The sequence below is a fragment of the Dermacentor silvarum genome, chromosome 8 (genome assembly GCF_013339745.2).
Source record: "Dermacentor silvarum isolate Dsil-2018 chromosome 8, BIME_Dsil_1.4, whole genome shotgun sequence".
NCBI classification, from domain to species: Eukaryota; Metazoa; Arthropoda; class Arachnida; order Ixodida; family Ixodidae; genus Dermacentor; species Dermacentor silvarum.
In genome coordinates this window covers 144886303-144909626 of record NC_051161.1, presented here as the reverse complement: position 1 = coordinate 144909626, position 23324 = coordinate 144886303, and the positions used below count along the sequence as shown (strand labels likewise).

The 23324-nt window shown below is 47.2% G+C and overlaps 1 protein-coding gene across 1 annotated transcript in view; it reads left to right on the top strand.

Annotated features, from left to right (window-relative positions):
• LOC125947415 (putative methyltransferase-like protein 7A) overlaps positions 1-23324 on the top strand; it is a 62132-nt gene that overhangs the window by 255 nt on the left and 38553 nt on the right. The gene's annotated exons all lie outside the window — the stretch shown is intronic.

Here is a 23324-nt window from a genome sequence, read left to right as displayed (position 1 = left end):
TTGACTGTATGTGTGCATGTAATCTCTAAGAATGGGTGGCAATGCTAAGGACTTTATTAAGGCTCTTGAATACTTCAAACGGGAAGTGAGGTTGGAGTGGCGTAGTTTGAAGGAAATAGTTAAATTTTGCAGTGACACGTGTGATGGAACAAAGGCAATTGGCGCTGACGTGAAGGCACTTCGACAGGAAATTGGTGAGCTGATTAAGATTAACGAAACCCTCCAAAATGAAAACAGGCGCTCAACGCGGAGAGTTGAAGAGTTCTAACAGTATACCCGGTTAAATAACTTGGAAATAAAAGGCATCAAGTCAGACGAGACTCCTGTTGACATTGTAAAAAAATTGGTGACGTTTTTAAACAACAAATTACTAGCCATTACATTGACACGTGTCACCGGATCCCAACGCGCAAGTCAGGCTAGACCAATATCTTGGTGCGCTTTGATCGGAGAGATAAGCGTCATGCGTTTAGGAAGCTAAAGGTAACAAAGGTTTATCTGGGACCGAGAGCGTTTATGTGAACGAGAGCATCTTAGACAGACTTAAAGCCCCTCAGTGTAAAAGTAGCGACACGCTTTGAAGAATGCCGCCTCCTCCTCGCAAGCTCTGTCCGAGGCCGACGCCGCGTCGTTATTGGCCTTATGGGCCATGGCGCCGCCGGGCGCCGGCTGCGTTTGTTTACTAGGGAGCCTTCATTCAAGCGCTATTTTAAAGGGCGTTGCATTTAGGCTCCCTATTGTTTACGATCGGGCTCCATCGCCATTTTCGCACGAGAAGCGTCTACCGACCGGCGAGGAGCACATGTTGGCGCCGTCGCTCTTCCGTGTTGTTTGGGTTTGCGAACGCCTTGAGCTAAGTTTTGCGGCAAGTCCGACGTCGTTTCCCGGCATTTTCCATCACCATGACCTGCTGCGCGTTCGCATGCCAAAATAGTTTCAGCAAAGGCAAGAAGCTTAATCGTTTTGTACGCCAACAGGCTTGAATTCGCGGGCACGCGCAACTGCGTGTGAAAACGTGATTACGAAACTCTTACGATTCAGCTCAATCCTTTTGACATTTGAGGCTCGAGCATGAAAATAAATCTTAGGAAAGCAACTGTGCTCTCTGTGGTTACTACTACCTTTCTTAAGAGCGAACAGGTTTGCTTGCCTCTTCTGTTCTTGTTCGTCGTTGGCGGCCGCCCGGTGGATGTGCGATACAATGCAACCGATGAAAAGCGTGCGTGCTCTCCCGAAACGGAGTTACGGGGCGCGTTCGTCGCCGAACGACAGCATCATAGGTCTTTGAGACGTACGTGCTAATTCGCGTGAGCATTAAAGTGGGGGAAGGTTTCGATGCAAGGGTAAACATGAGGTCTCCCGCTCGTTCACTGGCTGGTTTAGTCGTCGTTCATTTAGTCGTTTGCTCGTTCGTTTAGTCGTTCGCTTGCTTGTTCGTTCAACTATTATTTCGTATGGCCACTATGTCTCCGAGACGCATTTGCTGTAGGACACCAAGGCTGGTGGGTCCGTGCCCTCCGCCAGCCTTTGGGCATCATAGCTTATACGCGCCGAGAATTGAAGTAGCAAGGACGGAGCGGATTATTTAGCTTACTGAGGGTTTGCTGGAGGCCAGGATGTTGGCATTCGATCGTAAACGTGTTTTACAACCATTCGCAACAAGGTCCTGCGGCACGCCCTTGACAAATGTAGTGCACGCGATACAATCGCAATCGCCATGGTACGGCGTTAGCGCTCGTTTATACACTGATAAAAATAGTTATCAAAACAGGAAAAAAGATCTACCATCACTGCATTTGTGTATATCGTCACGTAGTAGTTGCGGTGAAGAAAAGAATTGCAAAACTGTGAATGATGAAGCGAACATTTTATTGGGTGAACCTGTACCCACAAAGGCAAGTTGCACTCGAAGCACACTGATAGCGGCGAACACAGTAAGCGATCGTCGAAATCTGATCAACGGCGAAACGCGTCGGCTTTTCTATATGAGACATCGAAGGTTCCAGAGTAATCCGTGGTGCCCGCGTGTCTTCCGGAAAATACTAGACAGTTCGCGTCGCTCATACAATCAGGTTACATAAGCGTCGGTAACAACAGAAAACGGATAGAAGCATCGATAACGTTCGAGAAACTTCAGGTACATGCAGTCGCGTCCTGCGCCGAGCGATAACGTTTAGCATTTGTGAGCGGGTGAAAGGCGGTCACGGTGAAAGATAAACAAGTGCACATGTGCATATATATATATATATATATATATATATATATCATAAGAAGCTCACAAACAATGACACCAAAGATAGCATAGGGAAATTACTCGTACTTACTAATTCAAACAAAGAAATCATAAATTAATGGAAATGAAAATGGCTGAAAAAACAACTGTCCGCAGGTGGGGAACGATCCCACGTCTTCGAATTACGCTTGCGATGCTCTTACCATTGATCTACCGCGGCGCCATTTTCCCAACAACTTTCTGGGGTATTTATGTTTTACAACTGGAACTAACCCTGGGAGTGTTACAGCCAGCGCCACCACTCGCAAACCACGGCGGCGGATGTGGAACATCCTTTATGCCGCAGGTGTCATATATATATTGTCACCCAGCTAGTACAGCTAGAATAGTTGACCACCAACAGATAGGCAAAAGCACGTCGGCCTTTAGCAAAGGCTGGACCTCGGAGAGCGCGCGCGCAACCACGAACTTCGTCGATCTCGCCTCAAGGGGCCAGTGTCACCACGTGCCAACTTATTTGGCGTCAATATATATATATATATATATCCCTCCATATAGAAATTGTATGCGAAGTTGTATGCGAAATTGTATGCTTTACGAAGTATAAGGGCTCTAACGCAAACTAACAAACAGCTGCTTGATGCCGCTATTGCCCGCAAGAAAGAAGTGGCATGGCAGTTTGTCTGAGCGAGTGGGGGCAAGGTTTTCGCGCGGAAAGATGAACACATGGACGCTATTAGGATTCAAGATCTGGCTGATCTGGCAAATATGAATAGATAATAACATTATTTTTTGCAGCATGCTCAAGATTCCTGACTTATCACGATGCTTTTTCTACCGGCCTGTACTAGACACAAAATTTATCATTCTAATTCTAGCTTTAAAAGTGCCAGTAAACTATATTTATCGGCTTTTTAACTAAATATCCTTAGCCATTTCTAGGGTCTCTGTCGGTGGAGTTTGATGTTATGCTTTTTTCTGAAACATGGTTTGGCACTGATGGTGACGAGTGTTGCTTCGATGACTATACTTACAATGTTTTATCAAGGGCCCATGGAAGAGGTGGTGGCCTTGCTGTATATGTTAAAAAAATGTCATTCTCACTCTCTGGTTAGCGATGTTACAGTTACAAATCACAACTTTAAGTGCTTAGCTATATCATTACAGAATATAATCGTTATTGCTATCTATAGACCCCCTCAGGGTAATAAATCACAATTGAGTTCTTGGAAAGCCTTTTTACTTTCCTAAACTCCACTAAACTACCTTTAATTTTAATGGGTGATTTAAATAGACTTATTATAAGATGATTCTCAATCAAGAGAATTGTTTGCTTTGATTGCTTCTATGATGATATTTCTTTTCGCACTTTTTGTGCTTTGTCAGTGGTCAGAGCGACGTCCCGCCAGCGTTATCAAAGCGATCAGCCGGCTGTGAACGGTGGATGATAAGGGCACGTTCACACTGGGGAATCCGGCGTCTACAGCGAACGGATTTCTCCTGCCGCCGAAATTCGCGTCGTTCATACTGCTTGCCTACCGCGCCGCCGGAACGTCGGCCAGACGCCTTGTGGCGTCGCAGACCCTACCCCGCAGCAGCATGGAGCTGTGACAGGCGTTTCACTCTGCTGCATCTAGTTTTCATACTCGGTGATGGAAACAGTGATTTTGTCAACAAAATTTAGTAAACGAAGTAGAGAAAGCGTGACAGAAACGAAGCGAACGACGCAACAAAGACGGTGCGTCGAGCAGACGACAGCTACTCAGCCCGTGAGCTCGCCTCAGCCTATGGGCGCTTGCCAAGGCGTTCGCTGGACGCACTCCGCTTTTCTATACACTCTATCGAAACTACGCACTTATCTCCTCTCGTATCGAGTAGGCATGTTTTTATTTTGCGGCTCTTCGTCACTGCTTGCAACGACGATGATGCTAAGCCTGCTGGCATACACCTTGCTGGCGATGCACGACGCGTAGAAGCATTCGCCAAAGCAACGACGCCAGCGGTGGCGGGGGGTTCGTCCTGCAAGACCGCGAGAAGCTGGGTCACGCCACTTTTATTGCGATAGCAATTATATGGACACTCAAAAGCAGATTTCTGCCGTCGGCGTCGCCGTCGCCGTCGGCGTCGCCGTCGGCGTCGCCGTCGCCGTCGCCGTGAGGTTCCGTATGACGTCAATGGAGATGAAATCGTGGCCGCGCGCCGCCGAACGCTGTATGTGCGAGTGAAAGGGCGCGAGGGACGCGCTCTTTCACGGGGAGTGAACGCACGGCGGAGAACAAACGCGCGTTCTGCGCCGTGCTTCCTTAAGGGCTGCAGAAGTAGGCGTCTCTTTCCTCCTTTACAATCACCATATATGTAGAGCAAACGCGCCTTCTTCCGATGCGCGAGAGGCCGTGGGGGAGGGGGGGAAGGGAGGCGACGTTTAGCTGCGGCACCAAGTGCCTATTTATATCAGAGGCTCCGGCAACAGTCACCAACGCCGCACGCATTTTGAGCGAACGCGGGCAAAATGCCGACGGCGTCGACAACAGTTCGGCGCGTTGCCGGTGCTGCTGCATGTCCAAGTTTATACAGCTGATAAAGCTAATATCATTACTCCGTATATCTCTCTACAAATTTGCTATCGCAATTGATGCTTCACCTTTCAGGTGAAACTGCGACAACTTTTTCAGGTCACGTTGTGCTTCACATGGTGCTTGTCGAAAACGATGGGGTGGGCACGCACCTATTCGATGAGCATTTCCGATGTCGCGACGAGCCTTGAAGACTGTGACATGACGAGCGCGTCGGACTTGGCCGCCATCTTTGGAATTTCTCACTCGCGCTCCGATTGGCCCGCGGTGAGGGAATCCGGCGGCAGCTGCCGCAAAAATCGGCCCAGGAGCGATCGGCGCGGAAAGGGCTATTCCGGCGGATCTCGCCGCCACCGAACTGGGTTCCGCGCCGCTCCAGACGCCGAATGTCTCAGTGTGAACGCGCCCTAAGAGTGGCATATAATCGAGCGGAAGGCAACGCTACAAAATCGCGGCCCTACTCCATACCGCCTCCACCATGGCCAAGGCTGATGTGCCATGCATTACTCTTTCCTCGAGCCATTCTCAGTACGCGTCTACCACCAGCAGCAATGATCTCCCTTCCACGTCCGGAAAATCTAAATGAACCCTCTCCCAAGCGTTTGTAGCTATTGGCCACGGTTGCACCGGTACTGATTGCGCTGAATTCCGTACGCTTTCACAAACCTCGCACGCTCGTACCATGTCTTCTACTTCTATAACAAGATTTGGCCACCAAATCCAACTACGCGCCAGCATTTTGATTTTCGTCATTCCTGGGTGGCTCTCGTGTAATAAAGACAGAACACTTGGCCTAAGAGCTTTCGGTATAACAACCCGACTGTCCCACAGTAAACAACCCGGCTCCATCGACAACTCATGTCGACGATTAAAATACGGGCGGTATTGCTCTTCTGTTTCTTGAGGCCAACCGCACCACGTCATGTCTACTACCGCTCTCTGAACCTCATCCCTGCTTGTTTCTTCAGCCACTTCCTGGGCTGTAAACGAAACCTCTGATAGAGACGAAAAAAAATTTATTGTTCTTCCCCCGCAGCTGTTTCCATCGGAAGCCTCGATAAGCCATCTGCGTGGCCCACTTGTTGGCCCTTCTTGTACCTGATGACACAGTGACAACAAGCCAAGAAACTTTTCCATCGCTGCATTCTTGCTATCGCTACTTGACTGCTGTGTCTCTTGGGATCAAACAACAGCGCCAGCGGCTGACGATCATTCACTATTTCGCATTGCCGACCGAACAAATACTTATGAAACTCTTTAATGCCAAAAATAATGGCTTGAGCTTCGCGATCAATTTGTGCATAGTTTCTTCCGGCCGCTGTAAGTGTGCGTAACGCGAATGCGATAGGTCTTTCGCCGCGACCTTCGGTGTGCGTGAGCACCGCTCCAAGGCCGTATGCCGATGCGTCACATGTCAGGCGCAGCGGTTTGTTTACATTGTACAAAGCTAGCACTGAGTCCTCGCTCAGAAGCAGCTTGCATTTCTGAAAGCTGGGTTTACACTCTTTTGTCCATTCCTACGGACAATCTTTCTAAGGAGCTTGTAGAGCGGTTCTAAGGTCGGTGATGTTTGGGAAAGGAACCTAGCGTAAAAGTTCACCAACCCTAGAAGAGCCTTCAATTCGGAGACACCAGTCGGAGTTGGAGCCCTCAATATGATATTGCTTCTACTTTATCTTCCGTAGGATGCATGCCAACCGCGTCAATTTCGTGACCAAGATAGCGGACGCGGCTTTTAAGGAATTGACATTTATCAACGTTGGCACGTATCCCATGCTTCCGTAGTCTCTGCAGCACCTGTTCGGTGCGTCTCAGACACTCGTGTTCGGTCTTTCCTGCTATGAGAACATCATCGAGATATCACACTGGCCTTCCAAGCCAGCCAATACCCGATCCATTACTGACTGGAAAATGGCAGGTGCGCTCACGACACCAAAATGTAAACGTGTGAAACGGAAAAGGCCAAGGTGTGTATTTATCATTAGCAACACTTGCGAAGGGTCATCCATTCGAAGTTGCAAGTACGCTTTTGATAAATCAAGCACACTGAAACAAGTTCCCCCTGCCAACGGCGCGAACACAACCGTAATACAGAGGTTTAAAGACACATGGTAGTCACCACACAGCCTGGCAGCTTCTCCATCACTCTTCATAACTGCTACGACAGGGTTTGCCCATTGGCTTTCATGCACCGGGTATAACACATCCGCCGATTCCAACTCCTTCAACTCTTTTCCAACTTTGTCTTTCAGGGCGTACGGTACTGTCCTGGCTTTACAGAATACAGGTTGTGCTCCCTGCTTCAAAACAATGGAGCCCACAAACCCCTTAATAGTTCCAATGGGGCCCGTGAACACATCCTTGTACTTGTCTAGCAACCCCTCCTGTTTAGCGATTGTGTTCACTCGCAAAACATGTGACCAGTTTAGGCGAATATGCTTCAACCAGTCTCGGCCAAGCAATGCCGGTATCGTGCGCCCCTGTTCATTCGGAGCTATCACGAGCGGCAGTCTAAAAGAATTGCCTTCATGAGCTACATTTACAGTGACACTGCCCTTCAAGGGAACCCTTGAGCCATTGTATGTCCATAAGTGAAACTGCACAGGCTGATATGGCAGATGTCCAAAATATTTCACAAATTCACTTTCAGCCATAATAGATACCGCTGAGCCCATGTCTATTTCCGTGGCAATGGTTTGTCCATTTACATTCATATCAACTTTGTACCGTTGAACTCTTTCTCCTAGCGCGTGCAATTCTAAGATAGACACGTCCTCTTCCGCGGTGAAATTTATCTGCCTTCTCTTAAACCTAATAGCCAAATGTCCCGTCTGCGAACAACTTTAGCACCTTGCCTTGATGTGCCGACAGTCCTGCTGGTGGTGGCGACTCCCACAACCAAAACACGACCGCATCCTGTTCTTGTCAGCGGACCCTTTCCTCGCAGCCGCCGTACCACTTCGCCGACAGTAGCTGGTCGACCGCGTAGTCGCGGCACTGTAGCCGCGTTGCCACTTGACGTCATCCTCTTGTTCTCGGGTCACGTCTCGTCCCGGTAGCATCTCCCTCGCCTGGTTTTCCGCGGCTTCCATGGACGTGGCGATAACACACGTCTTGTCTCATGTTAGGCCTTCGTTGTCTTCAGCGGCCAAAAGCTTGCATCGAATAGCCTCGCTGCGCACACCCACGACAAGCTGGTCTCTGAGCACCTCAGTTAAAAATGTTCCAAACGAGCAGTTCATTGGTAACCGCTTTAATTCCGCGATGAAGTCGTCAACTGCCTCCGGGGATCCCTGTGTGCGTTTATGGAAGTTGTAACGCTCCGTGACTTTCGACCGCTTTGGCACGTAATGGTTCAGAAGTGCCTGTTTTATTTCTTGATACGTCGTCTTTTCAGGAGCCTCCAGAAACATCAAGTTCCTCAAGGTGGCGTACGCGCTGCCACCCACTATCATGATAAGAACGTCCGTCTTGCTTAGTTCGTCCAGCTTAATCTCTCTCGCAAAAGCCTCGAACCACTCAAAGTAGATAGCCATGTTACAAATCGTGGTACCGAATTCCGTCAGGCGCCCGACGAACGGTTGGTGGCTAGAGGATGGTGGTAGTCCGTTGTCCATGATGTCTGCTGCTGCTTGCTGCTTGAATCAGGGCCGCCGGTTCATCCCATTGTCGTCGCCATTACGAAAGAGACGGCAATTGCGCAAGAGGTTTATTGACAACGACTGGCCGGTACAAACACATATCCGAAGACACGCCCCCCTGATTGGGCAGGCTATTTATACTGTAATGGTGGTGCTGAAGTGCCCACACGCGTGCCCCCCTGCTGGTTACAAGATACAACAGTAAATTAACTGACCGTGAGCTATCAAACGCCCTGAATGACTACTTCATTAATGTCGGTTCACCAAATCTTGTTACGCAAACTCCGGTTAATTGTTTTATGGGCCTCACCATTCCATTACTGAATTCGATAGCACTCGCACCAACAACCCCTCAAGAAGTAGCTACATTATTTTTTTCTTTAAAGAACGATGTATCCGCTGGATATGACGATATAAAAGTAATTCCCCTAAAGTATGTATGTCCTGTCCAGCTCCATTTCCTCTGTTGACATTAAGCGGAAGAAATGGAGCTGGGCAGGCCATGTAATGCGTAGGATGGATAACTGGTGGATCATCAGGGTTACAGAATGGATACCAAGAGAAGGGAATCGCAGTCGAGGACGGCTGAAAACCAAGTGGGATTATGAAGTTAGGAAATTTGCAGGCGCTAGTTGGAATAAGCTAGCGCAAGACCGGGGTAATTGGAGATTGCAGGGAGAGGCCTTCGTCCTGCAGTGGACATAAATATAGGCTGATTATGATGATGATGATGTATGCACCGTTATATGCGATGTCTTGTCAAACATTATAAACCTTATGTTGTCAACAGGTGTTTTTCCGGACAAATTAAAATTGGCTCGAGTGCTTACAATATATAAAGGTGGTGACACAAATATACTGTCTAATTACCGCCCTATTTCGGCATTACCTGTTCTATCGAAAATGTTTCAGAGCGTTATTAATTCTAGGATAGGCAATTTTCTGCATAAATACAATCTCAATGCTGATTCACAGTATGGGTTTATAAGAATTAGGTCCCCGGAACAAGCGCTGTTAGTTGTTAAAGACAAAATAATAGATACTATTGAATGTAAAAAAATATACGCTTGGCCTATTTTAAGATTTCCGCAAGGCCTTTGATTGCGTACATCATGATACTCTCCTTAAAAAGCTTTGGGACTGTGTGGTTACCAATATTGTGCTGAACCTGTTGAGAAGTTATCTGAGCAATAGGTCCCAATACGCACGAACAAAAACATCGCCTCCGATACACCAACCATAATGCATGGTGTCCCGCAGGGATCAATACTAGGGCGTCTATTATTCATTACATATATCAATGATCTAGCCGATATATATAATGCTCTAGATGTGGTAATGTACGCTGACAACACAAATCTTTTCTTCCCGCTCATTATCCGCCCTCCAAAGTATGGTTAACACTTTTTTACGGAAGCTCCGTGATCGGTTACAGGCAAATAAGCTTAGTTTAAATATAAATAAAACAAAATATATTCTCTTCAAATCGATCAACACCGTGGAACGTTCTCCTATACTGGTTCATTATGATTATACAAAAATCACTCAGGTTTCTTCTAAAAAATTTCTTGGCGTGTGGTTTAATGAAAGTCTTTCGTGGTCTGTACATATCTGACAACTTGCTTCCGAACTGAGCAAAATTGTTGTCTGCTTTTTAGGATTTCTAAACTCTTGCCTGTTTGGTTAAAGGTGTCAATGTATAACGCACTGTTTTTCTCAAAACGGTCTTATTGTAATCGTGTATGGGGTACGACTACGTCTTCAAATTACCATAAACTACTACTGCTACAAAAAGGAGCCTGGCGTGCTATTGAGGGCTATTGCGGTGTACCACAAAAATTACGTACACAACCCTTGCTTGTTAAACATCATATATTACAAGCTGACCAAGTGTGTTATGTACAACGGTCCCAATACATTCAACGAAACTGTTTGTACTATGCTACTGACAGGACTATAAATTACAACCTTCGTGAGGTAAAACTAAGAGTTCTACAAACGCGCACGAATTATGGTAGAGAAAAGCTATATTTCCAAGTACCCAAAGCCCCCAATAAATTTCCCTTTACTAATGATTTCTTTTTATCTGAAAATGTGTTCAAGACAAACACGAAACGACGTTTGATTGAAGGCGAAATTGTCACGGTTACCGGTGCACGAGACATGAATCAGGACAAAGACACACAAAACACATTTACGATGTACCACAGCGATAAGTCCACATCAAATCTATACACAACCGCAAGAATCGTTACACTGAGATCGATATCTACTTCTTAAAACGTCCTAATAAGTCACGTGCGATGTGGCGCTTAATTACGTGTCTGCTTTGATGTGCTTCATGCGCATGGCCCGGTGGAATGCTGGCTTCTCTGATGAGGGCTGTCTCCCTACAATCGGCCTGGTTTGTCGAGCGATGCCGTCGGTGAGGTTATCCCCGTAGCATAGGACGGGGCCGTTGTCCTCGGACCAAGCCTTTGCTGGCGACCACGGTGCACAGCCGCGGGGCGTGGAGGATCAAGCCCGACTGGTGCAGGGCCGCTGGTGTCCTCCTCCTACTCAACTCTTCGATCTCGAAGCCAATCGTTCACCGCCTTGTTGTTCTTCTCTTCGCCCAGTTTCCTAGCGGACTTCTTCCTTCTTTTGTTCTAGCCGTCTTCTCGCATTTCCCACCTCGCTCCTTCCAGACCATGTCAGCCTTGCTTGCTTGCTTGGTCCTCATCCTTCTTCCGCTTCCCCCCCTTCTTCTTTCCTCTTTTTCTTCCACTTCAGCTCGTGACAGAAATTCAAATGTAAAAAAAAAGTAACCAACCGTATGTTTATATATATGTTTTTTTTCTATCTATCTTTGTTGCGGACAAGTAAAGTCGCATCTTTAGTGTAATAATTCACCAGTGATGTATGCATTGTATTTGTACGTGTGTGACTTTGTATGCTTGAGTATTAACTTGCACATGTTTGTCTTTTTCCCTAATTAAGTTCCACTGTGCGCATTGTAGAGTCTTTTTTGACATATTTGTCGCACCTTCTTATGTACATTTTACTGCCAACTGTATGGGTACCGAGCCTGGTCAGGCCTTGCCGCCTTTTGTCCCGGTCCCCTCTTTTCCCTGAAAAGAAGAATAAACTTCAATCACTTCACTCTTCCGTGCGATACTTTTTGCGTTCCTCGGCGAGGCCGCGGCGTGTCTGGTCACGGCGTGTCTGGGCGTATCGACTATATCGACGTTTCTTCTATTTCGACGCCCCATGCACGTGACTTTGTTACAGGACGTTATCCCGTGGTCATGTGACATCTCTTTTCTAGGGACAGTATGTGCCGACGACTTTGAGTCGACACCAGTGAGCAGACCGGGAGCTAAAAGCCTTGTCGAATCCTTGGAAAGGAAGATCGACTTTGTCCCAGGAGTGTTAGGCGCGTCTTGGCTATATTTTCATCGCAGAACGAGGTCCCCGTAAGGAAAAACTCCTTGTCTGTCCGCGCCAACTACCTTTGTTAAAACTTATTGCTGGGCTGGTCGGTTCAGTTATACCTTAGGCCATATGGTCGCTTAGCGCAAATATTGAAAGAGAGACGGGGTCAAGGGGAGCGCCAAACTTTCCACTGTTTATTCATTTCTTTTTTCACTGCCTGCACAGATATGCTCAGCATACAGAAAAAAAAAAACATCATACGCGCATCGAGCAAATCACAACCATTTACTGAAAAAAAAATTCCGCTTGCAAGAGACAAACTGTCGTATCACTGATGCATAATGACCCACGTACCTTAATATGAAAGGCCTCTAACAACTCAAATGCTGTGGCGTCCTTGCTTTTACCCAGAATCCGCACCTAATCCAGATATGGCTGGCAATCATGTGAACTGCAGTGGGATGGCAAGTGTGCTCCATCTTTACCTTTTAAAGATAGTTCATGTTCCCTCGCAAGCTTGTTAATGCACCTTCTCGTCTGGCCGACAAAAGTCAAGCCATGAGAAATAGGAATCAAAAAATGTCACAGTTTCGCCCTAAGGGCGAAGCAATGAATGCGATAGCAACACAGCAATGTGACACGAAGTAAGGTGAGCGGCTATGGTAGCAATATGAATTGTAGTAAACATGAGCTGATTAAGTAAGCAGGTGTGCTGCGGCGTAAGTAGACCGACATGAAGAGAGACTCGATGACCACGAGAAGGCGCGTGTGAAACGGTGGTGTTGGTGAGAAGCGCTTCCCGTGGGCAGCGCGTGCGAAGGGACACACCTGTAGCGCTGCACTGCCGATCCGGACAGCATTGCATGTGTAGCGTGCGTTGCGTGGCCCGACTATTACTAACTGAATGAACAAGCGTGGTGTGAGCGCGCACAAGCAAACATAAATAGATCACACTGAATGACCGCAGACAACGACTGTCAAAACGCTGGCAGCAAGCGCATATACGTCGCAGCGGGCGAAGGTACGTGCGGTCTATCGCTTCAACGGAAACTGAGCGGCGAATGCACAGCGCATAGAAAAGGTCAGAGCCGTGTGGAGATAAGAGACAGTGCGGCCGGCGAGCGACGAGCGCGGTTGTTGGCAGAGTAGAAGTGCGCCCCTCCCCCCCCCCCCCTCCCCGCTCCCTCCGGCGCTGCCGTCCCGCTTCCTTGCTTGCGCGTGGGAGATTGAGTGGGAAGTTCCCCTTGCGCCCGGTTGCAAGATAGGCCTTTGGTGCCGGAGCGCAGCGTCGGCCCGCCTCCCTCCCTCCCATACCCCCACGCGCGACGGTCGCGTTTGCTTTCCGCCTGTGCGTTCGCTCTCCGTGATAGCGCGCGTCCCCCGCACGCTACCGCTCGGGCATACGACGCGCGGCGATGATGTTATCTATACGGAACCTCACTCGCGACGGCGACGGCGACTGTTTGCAATATTCTTCACGTTGTGGGCAACTTGGTGCGTGTAGGGTATGACAACTGGTCTTACCGTACTCTGCGCTTGCTGCACCCTTGTCTTTTGTTGATCGCGCTTGAATTTCTGAAGGTGTGACTCTGAGACGGCGCGAAGTAGCCTGCGGGGGAATCCAGCCAAAAAGAAACGTTTCAATTGGTTTTTAGACGCTTATTTAGACGATATCCTTATCATGGGAGCGCGAATGAAGAGCATCTAGATGGACTGGAAGCAGTTTTGGAGCTTTTGCACCAGTCAGGTCTCAAAGCGAACAAGGAAAAATGTATATTTTCGGCACGCGAAGTGCATTTCCTGGGCTACAAAGTGAGCGCTAACGGAGTTGAGCCGACGTCTGAAAAGGTTGAGGCGATAACGAGTGCGCCTGAACCAACAAATAAGTCCGAGCTACAGTCATTCTTAGGAATGATAAGTTTTTACAGCCGGTTCCTCCGAGACAAAGCGTCCATCGCCGAACCTCTTCATCGTCTATTGGTAAAGAAGCTAAGTGGAAATGAGAAGCCCCGCACAAAGCCGCTTTCAACAAACTTAAGGACGCACTACGTGAGTGTACGGTTCTTGCGCATTACGACGACTCTCGCCCATTGATGCTCAGCTAGGATACTTTGCCTTATGGGTTAGGAGCAGTTCTTGCGCAGTTGGACGGAAACGGGCACGAACTGCCAATAGCGTTCGGTCAAGAACACTCGGCACATGTGAGAGAAACTACTCCCAACTCGACAGAGAAGGGCTTGCAATAGTGTTTGCCGTCACGCATTTTCATCAGTACATTGCCGGTCGGCATGTACTCATAGTGACTTACCATAAGCCACTTCTTGGAATCATGTGCCCTAGTAAGCAAATTCAGCAAGTGTTATCACTCCGGATGCTTCGTTGGTGCATAATTGTGAGCGCCTATGACTACGAGTTGCTGCACCGAGAAGGAAAAAAAAAACATGAGAAGGCGGTTCCGCTCAGTCGACTTCCTCTGGCTTCCGATGTCGATGAGCTAGCGGCACCAGGAGAGGTATTGATGATTGAAGGTTTGCGCAAACCTCCATTAACTTCCGAGGAAATAGCAAGGCTCACAATGGAAGACTCCACGCTTCCTCAAGTTTACAAAGGGTAGCAAACAGGATCAACAGCGTCATGGCAAGGTATACACTTCCAACCCTACAATAGCCGGGTACAAGAGCTCTCTACGCACCGTGGTTGCGTATTATGGGGCACACGGGTTGTGATTCCTACAGAGGCTAGGGAAGAGAGTATTTGACTCTCCTTCACTCTAACTACTCAGGAATGACTAGAATGAAACGCTTCGCTCGCAGTCACCTGTGGTGGCCTGGGTTGGACGCTTACATCGAGACCAAGGTCCGATCGTGTGAGACATGTCAGATGCACAGCTATCTTCCTCCAGCAGCTGTAATGCCGGAATGGCCCCTTCCAAGTTAACCATGGGAGATCGTTCATGTTCATTTTGCAGGGCCGGTGAACAATCAGAGCTTTTTAATCGTTGTGGATGCCTTCTCAAAGTGGCTAGAAGTAAGACAAATGCCGTCACAGTCTACTGCCGCAGCCACGGATGTGCTATGATCGCTTTTCGCGACTTTTGGCATACCGCAAGTGATAGTTTCTGATAATGGCACAGCATTCGTTCCGTCGCAAATGCAACACTTCTTCAAATTGAACGTGATCAAACATGCAACATCAGCTCCATACCACCCGGCCACAAATGGACAAGCGGAGCACATGGTTGCAGAAACGAAGATGGCGCTCAAGAAACTGATGGATGGAAGCCTCTCCTGCCGACTGTCACGCTTTTCATTTAAGCAGCCCTACGACACCGCACACCACAACGCAAAAGACGCCTGCAGAATTAATGTTTGGCAGGCAGCTTTCTTCTCATCTGGATGCGCTACACCCCCGGAAACACACCGAAAGGGGAAGGGTGGACGATATGAGAAAAGGTTACGTGAAAGGTGACAAGGTGTGGATAAAGAATTTCCTGAACAATAACCCCGCCTGGCTACCCACTGTAGTAGTGGAATAATGCGGCAAGAGGTCCTTTGCAACGATGACTCAGGATGGCAGGCGGTACAGGCGTCACATAGATCATATGAAAAGAAGATATACGTTGATTGAAAACGCAGTTCAAGAATCACCCTATCATTCTTGTCCAGGAAATGACTCACCCGAAGACAATCGTTTCACTACAACAAGACAATTCCTCAGTTCAGGGGCCGAGCGTCCGACAGCAGATGCACCCACGGCTTCTGACTCGTCTCCTAATGCGTACCCGGATTTGCCCACTGAAGCAGGGACGCCCGAAAGAACGCAGCGATCCGAACAGTCGCAAGCCGTTCCCGATTGTATACCACGCAGTCACTATGGTCGTGTTCTGAAGGCGCCAGAGCGACTAGGCATTTCAACATGTCAACATAAAATTGACTAAGATATGTTGGGGTTCACTAGAGGGGGGAAGTGTTGTATATCAGCGTTTGGACGAGCGAGCGAAGACGAGGAGAGCGAAGTGGCGTACTCAAGGACTCTGAGCTCGTGACCACGCAGCCGCCTTGCAACGTTCTAAGATGCAATAAAAGGCACTTTACAATAGATTTTTACTTGGTCACTTCACTATGTCGCATGGTGTGACCACTTGGTCATCTGCTCGAATCGGGCGATGTCAATTTTGAGGTTGGGCCACCCAAATTTTGAGGGTGGGCCAAGTCAGTTTCGGGAGTGGGCTGGTCGGTTTTTACTTTAGGTAAATTCAATTTTCCAATTGGGCAAAGTCTATTTTTTGAGTGTGGGCAAGGTCGGCTTTTTTGAGGTTGAAGCGTGACGTCATCACTGGGTCACGAAGGTATTTGGTACCGTCGAATGTTAACGCTGGCCGGATGGCGGATTTTACGCTTCATGAGTCATATAATGTTTTGTAATAAAAACAAGCAGCCACGTTGAGTATTGGACCCTCTGCATGCTCTACCGCCACGTCGTAGCCGAGCGCACTAAACACTGCCCTGCCGTTGTATTGCGCCATCGTTGCAACAGGCTACAGTGATGATTTTGTTCGAGTCTGTGCATGTGGTTCGGCTCTGCCTTGTGGGCGATTCACTAGATGACATGTCATGAACCAAGAAGCAGGGAGAAGAGGAAAAAGATTAGAAGAGGACAACAAAGCACGAGAAGTCGGTGGAAGAAATAATAAAAAAGAGAAGTTAGAAAATACGAGAGTGTCCGATCAAAAAAATAGAACAGAAGGTATGAAAGAAGAAGTGGGAAAATGGACTTGCGTCTACGTGGCGAAGGCGGAGGAGGGACACGTAGCAGAAGACAGACGCCTACCTACGTTCTGGGACGACCGAGGGCAGCAAGAGCTGGAGGCCGGACAGGAAGCGTGGATCGCGGTGACGGCGGCAACCCAGTAGAAGCTTTTCTTCAGCTGCCGCAGTCCCCACCCGCGAGCTAAGTAGACGTCCCACCGGAAGCCACAGCTACAGGCCGAGGGCGCCGCTTCCCGGGTTTCCTGCGGCTACGACCCGCAGGCTAGCGGAGTTGACCGGGCGATCCAGGCGCCTCGGTCACCCCACCGTCCTGACCCCCTGACCAGCTCAACCATGGGGTGAACGTCAGACATAGTGACGTCGAGTCTACGACACATCGGCGGCCCAATGGCGTGTCGCCGGAAGCAGTGACGGTGATGTGACTTGGCCACGTCGGCGGACGCAGTGTAAATATTTATCATCAGCCTATATTTGTGTCCACTGCAGGACACAAATATAGGACACTGCAGGACACTGCAATTACCCCTGTGTTGCGCTAGCTGATTCCAACTTGCGCCTGCAAATCCTGACTTCATCTCCCCACCTAGTTGCCTGCCATCCCCGACTGCGCTTCCCTTCTCTTGGTATCCATTCTTTAACTGTAATGGTCCCCCGGTTCTCCACCCTACGCATTACATGGCGTTTCCAGCTTCATTTATTCCGCTTATTGTCAAGTACTATATCGGTTATCCCCGTTTGATCTCTGATCCACACCGCTCTCTTCCTGTCTCTTAACGTTAGGCCTAACATTTTTCGTTCCATCGCTCTTTGTGAGGTCCTTGTGCTCGAGCTTCTTTGTTAACCTCCAATTTTCTGTCCCATGTGTTAGCACCGGTAGAATGCAATGATTGCACACTTTTATGTTCAACGACAGTGGTAAGCTGCCAGTCAGGATTTGGCAATTCCTGCCGTATGCACTCCAACCCAATTTTATTCTTCTGTAATTTTTTTTTCATGATCAGGGTTCCCTCTGAGTAATTGACCCAGATAAACGTACTCCATAACAGACTTTAGAGGCTGACTGGTGATCCTGAATTCTTGTTCCCCTGCCAGGCTATCGAACATTATCTTTGTCTTGTGCATATTAATCTTCAACCCCACTCTTACACTTCCTAGGTGGAGGTCCTCAATCATTTTCTCTAATTCGTCCCCATTGTTGCTCAATAGGATAATGTCATCAGCAAACCGAAGGTTGCTGAGATATTCGCCGTTGATTCTCACTCCTAAGCCTTCCCAGTCTAACAGATTGAATACTTCTTCTAAGCATGCAGTGAATAGCATTGGAGAGATTATGTATCCTTGCCTGACCCCTTTATTTATAGGTATCTTTCTACTTTTGTTGTGGAGAACTAAGGTTGCTGTGCAATCCTTCTAAATATTTGCCAAGATATTCACGCATGCCTCCTGAACTCCTTGATTTCCCAGTGCCTCTATGACTGCTGGTATCTCTACTGAATCAAATGATTTTTCATAATCTAATAAAGCCATATAAAGAGGTTGATTGTGCTCCGCAGATTTCTCTATTACCTGATTGGTGACATGGCTATGATCCATCTTACAATATTCCTTTCCGAAGCCAGCCTGTTCTCTTGGTTGGCAGAAGTCATGTGCTGTCCTGATTCTATTGGAAATTACCTTGGTAAATATTTTATACAATACAGAAAGCACGCTAATGGGTCTATAATTCGTCAGTTCTTCAACGTCTCCCTTCGTATGGATGAGTATGATGTTGGCGTTCTTCCAGCTTTCTGGTGCACTTGAAGTCGTAAGGCATTGCGTATAAAGGGCCGCAAACTTTTCAAGCATGATATCTCCTCGATCTTTGATTAAATCGACTGTTATTCCATCTTCTCCAGCAGCTTTTCTTCTGTTCATGTCTTTCAAGGCCTTTCTAACTTCATCGCTAGTTATAGAAGGAGCCTCTGTATCCTGTTCATGACTACTTCGAATGAAAATAGCTTTGCTGCTCTGGGAACTGTACAGGTCACTAAACAATTCTTTCGCTCCTTTTACTGTGTCATCGAAATTGCTGACGATATTACCCCCGCTTATATTTCAGGGCATTCATTTTGCCTTGTCCTGTGCCAAGTTTCCTTCTCACTAATTTCATGCTGCGTCCATATTTTACTGCTTCCTCAATCTTTTGGGCGTTGTAATTTCGAATATCCCTTACTTTCATCCTGTTGTCGAGTTTCGACAGTTCAACGAATTCTATGTGGTCTCTTGAGTTTGACACTATCATGTTTTGCCGTTTCTTTATTAGGTCCTTTGTTAGTTGGGAGAGCTTACCTACTGGTTGCCTTGGTGCCTTACCTCCCACTTCAATTGCTGCTTCTGAGATCAGCCTAGTTATGGTTTATTCTTTACCTCTATGTTGTCTTCATCTTCCCGTCCTAAAGCTGCATACTTGTTTGCGAGCACCAGCCTGAATTAGTCTGCTTTTACCCTTACTGCGTCTAGGTTGGTCTGTTCTTTCTTGACTAGTGTTATTCTTTCTCTTCAAATTGAGAGAAATCCTAGACCTCACTAACCTATGGTCGCTCCACTTTACCCTACCTAACACTTCTACATCCTGCACTATGCTGGGATCGGCAGAAAGAATGAAATCTATTTCATTCCTTGGTTCTCCCTTAGGGATTTTCCTGTTCCTGTGCTTCCTGAAGAAGGTATTCATTATTCGGAGCCTATTCCTTTCCGCGAATTCTACCAACAACTCTCCTGTAGTGTTCGTAGAATCGATGCCGTAGTTGCCAATTGCTTGCTCACCAGCCTGCTTTTCTCCAATTTTGCATTTAAATCGCCCATCACTACAGTATACTGAATTTGCTTATATATGCTGATATGATATATACTGATAGATGTAAATATTTAGGACGTATCAATTCAAGATATCGGAGGACTTTGGTGAATATGTAGAATTAGGTCGTATTGTTTATTCTTTGTTTTGTGTTGTTTTATTTGCCATTTGCTTTCTCAATTATAAATGTTTGTCTTAAACTAGCGACTGGTCCCTGTCTGTCTTTAGTCTACCGAAATTCGCGACATGGCAGAGCGAGTGATTGTGGAGCGAGCGCGGTGAGCTGCAGCCTCTGCCTTTCGCGTTGTCGGGGGCCCGCCGTCGCCGGAGCGCATCAGAGACGACGACGAATAAAAGATACAACGCTCGTCAGGTACCCGTCGGACGACGACTACGACATCCCCCCAGAGTATGAGGTGCAGTTCGCCGAGGAATCCGATGAAGAAATGCAGTATCACTCGGAAAAGTACTGTCATCGCTCGGCAAGGTGGTGTCATCGTGTTGAAAAGTGGTGTCACCGAGAATGAACACTCAACGCAATGTGCATGAAAGACAACTTTAATGAGAACTCCGCAAATAAAACTCCGTTCAGAGGCCTCAATATGGTAGGTTTGTCGTCTTGCGCTGTTGCGACCTCATAAGCAGCAATATTACAATCGGAAACATAATGCAGCCCCACTAAACTCTGCAACATTTCGCCGCAACACTAAACTCGGCGACATTACTCAGCGAAAACTCACCAACAATCTCAGCAACAAGTACTGCTCTCGCGTTTACACGTCATAAGAATTCCTTAGGCGCCCCCAAAATTTTCTTCCCCAAAGTATGTATGACTTGTGAATCAGGACATTCGAAAGCAATTCTTTATTTCACATGTTTTATTTATTGTTTAACGGCACTCGAGCAAAGAGTGCACAAGGATGTACAGTTTGGCTATTTCGAAATACTTAATGTTTGAAAATAAAACACCAATGTAGGGCTAGGACAAAAGAGGTGCAAACTGCAATTAGCACTTAAATTCACTTGAATGGCTCATTAAATAGAAATGTAGATACCAAGAGCAAGCACGTCCTGGGAATGATGTCATTGACAAAAGTACGTGACACCCGAATAACTAAAAACCACGGCTTGATATCTGATCATCAGATTAGTGACTAAACAAAACCACGAAAACTAAATGTAATTATCACCTACAAAATATTCTTACAGCTCAAGGCAAAACGTAGAGAGAGACAAGAAACACAGAGAGCGCAGACTGCCAGCTGAGTTTACTTACAGAAAAGGCCTTTATATAGAACTGTGCAATGAAAACACCAAAATTGAAATTACAGAAGCCCGGTTGGCACCCAATCGTGAACACGACATGGATCCGGTGTTCATTACCTCTGCGTCACTTCAAAGGCACGTGTTATGTTCAAATATTCTAGCGCTTTATCGGTTAGGGCAGCCCAACAATTAGTTGGAATATTTACCTCCAGTAACCCCGTAAAGCCAAAGGTGTAGGCGAGTGATTGCTGGCGATATCTATGGCATCCTCGACAAATCTCACCAGGGCGTTGTTTCATCCAATCATTGTCGCCTCAGCGCGTCCCGGTGCGCACCGGTGTGATTTGTCGACAATGCCATAGATATATCCAACTTCAAAGCAAGGGATATCCTCTTCAGCCAGTGAAAAACATGGGTTGGTGTTTCCTACGCGGGAAACACCTAGTCCTATTCCTGTTTCCGCGCTGAGTTTCCAAGCATGAACTGCAACGGTTACAGTTGGCTTTGTGATCCCTAAGCATAACACCCATATTGCATTCGTATATGAGTAGAAAAAAGACTTTCTGCGTTGATCTCTATATATTGTCACGTAGTATTGACGGCGAACAACCACAATGGCAGAACTCATTTCACAAAAATAACTATTTATTAGGTGAACCTGCGCACAGCGAAACAAGTAGCACTCAGCGTAATGTTAGCAGCGAGCACACTACTCGATCTTTGAAATCTGCTCGTTGAATGAGACCCATCAGCTACTTATGCATGGCAAATTCAACCTCCCGGGTTAATTGCGGGTGCTCACGAAAGTTCTAAAATACATCACTTATACAGGAGTTATTATTAACGTGAGCGCGTTAAGGGTCCCGTGTCGCTGGAAGTCTGGTGTCGGCGTCGGCACCGTAGCCTGTGTTGGCTACCGTGAGCAAAATTGCCGTATTAAAACGAAGCTTCTAATGTCTCACTGATTCGTCCGTGAGCGCAGAAAATGCCCAGCAGGAAAGCCAACTTAAAGCCAAAAGACACAAAGTGCTGCTTGCAATCTATCGGATATAGTGTTTCGTGAGGACTTCGGCTTTGATTTCTGGTACGCCAAGTGTTATAAAACTTTCTACGTCAAGCTGCAATAGTGATGGCGGCTGGTACATGCGGCGTTCCAAGCAGCTGGAAGGGATGAATCTCAATAGCTTGATATAAAGCGCAATTTTCTGACCGAAAAAAAAAACTGGATTTCAAGTTAGCCATGAAAACGCCAGTTATGATAAATATTATAGCCGCAGACCAGAGTAGGATGCGATTCCCGAGGTGGTACATGAGACTTAGAAGAAACTTCTTCACAGAGGAAGTGAGGAAGACACCAGCGCACATATACTCAAGTTATTTATTGAAGGCACCCTGCCAATATTAAAGAGCACTGATTAAAGAAAAGCTTTGCGAATTTAGCTTTCTGAAGCTAAGCAATTGCAACATTTCAAACGGAGCATAGAAAAGCCGCACATTCGTGCCGCTTTTCTATGCTTGGTTGCAAGCTCTGCTTGGGTGTCAGAGGTTTCGTTCAGCACATTTCTCCTGTCGAATAGGGAGGGCATTCTTGCAGCACTTTAGAGGCATATCAACCGAATCAAAATTTAAATGGCGAAGCAGAGGCTTAGTATGCTGTCACAGCAGGCAGCGGACTTTCTTGCGTGACGTAGCTCCGAGGAGGCAGTTCCACAGAAGGAAAGTATGTTTTCTTGCAGAAGTATAAATACTCACCCGTTACCATCTTGCTGAAGTTTCGAAATGCTCTGAAAATGACGGTTAAAACTGGTCAGAGTTTGTATAAAAGCCAACAAGCTTTAAGCGAAACTAGCAGAAATATGCTCGCAGGCACGATGAGAAGCGGGAAACCTTGGAGCAACTTAGCTCGAAGATTCTCAAAGGCAGGGTCCCTGGAAACATTGTTTCTTAGTCACCCGGGAATAGGCAGCTTTTGCAAAGTGGCGCAATACGTCACTAAGTAGTATGAGAAGGAATAGTATCCAGTAGCGCAGAGAAGTCTGAGGTGCTTCAAGGAGGACCGGCTTCAACAAATAAGTCTTTTGGTACGCTAGATTATAAAAACACAAAATAAATACATAGGCATGCAAATCCTACACACTGTAGCTACCTATCTAAGATCGCTTGGGCTACCGCAAAGCGTTACGATAAGGTGAAATATGTCCGCGTGGGGTGTGAAATTGTGTGATTATATTCCCTCACGGAGTGGTAAAGGGTAAATGTCACCTAATATCAAAAAGGGTGCGCACGTCATCTTTACGAGGAAGCGTTCGCACGATAACAATCATTTCAATCTGAATAGTTTACCTATGTTGATAGCGCGGTAGAATATAATAATCGCGGTGTCTTCTACACAGCCGATGAAGAACGGATCATGCGTGTAGATCGCACTCGAAACGAAGTAATTGTGGCCACAGCTTTTATTGCGTTAGCAATTATATGGACACTAAAGGCAGATTTCTGCCGTCGGCGTCGCCGTCGTCGTCGCCGTTGCCGTCTCTGTCGCCGTGAGGTTCCGTATGACGTCAACGGCGATGAAATCGTCGCCGCGCTCCG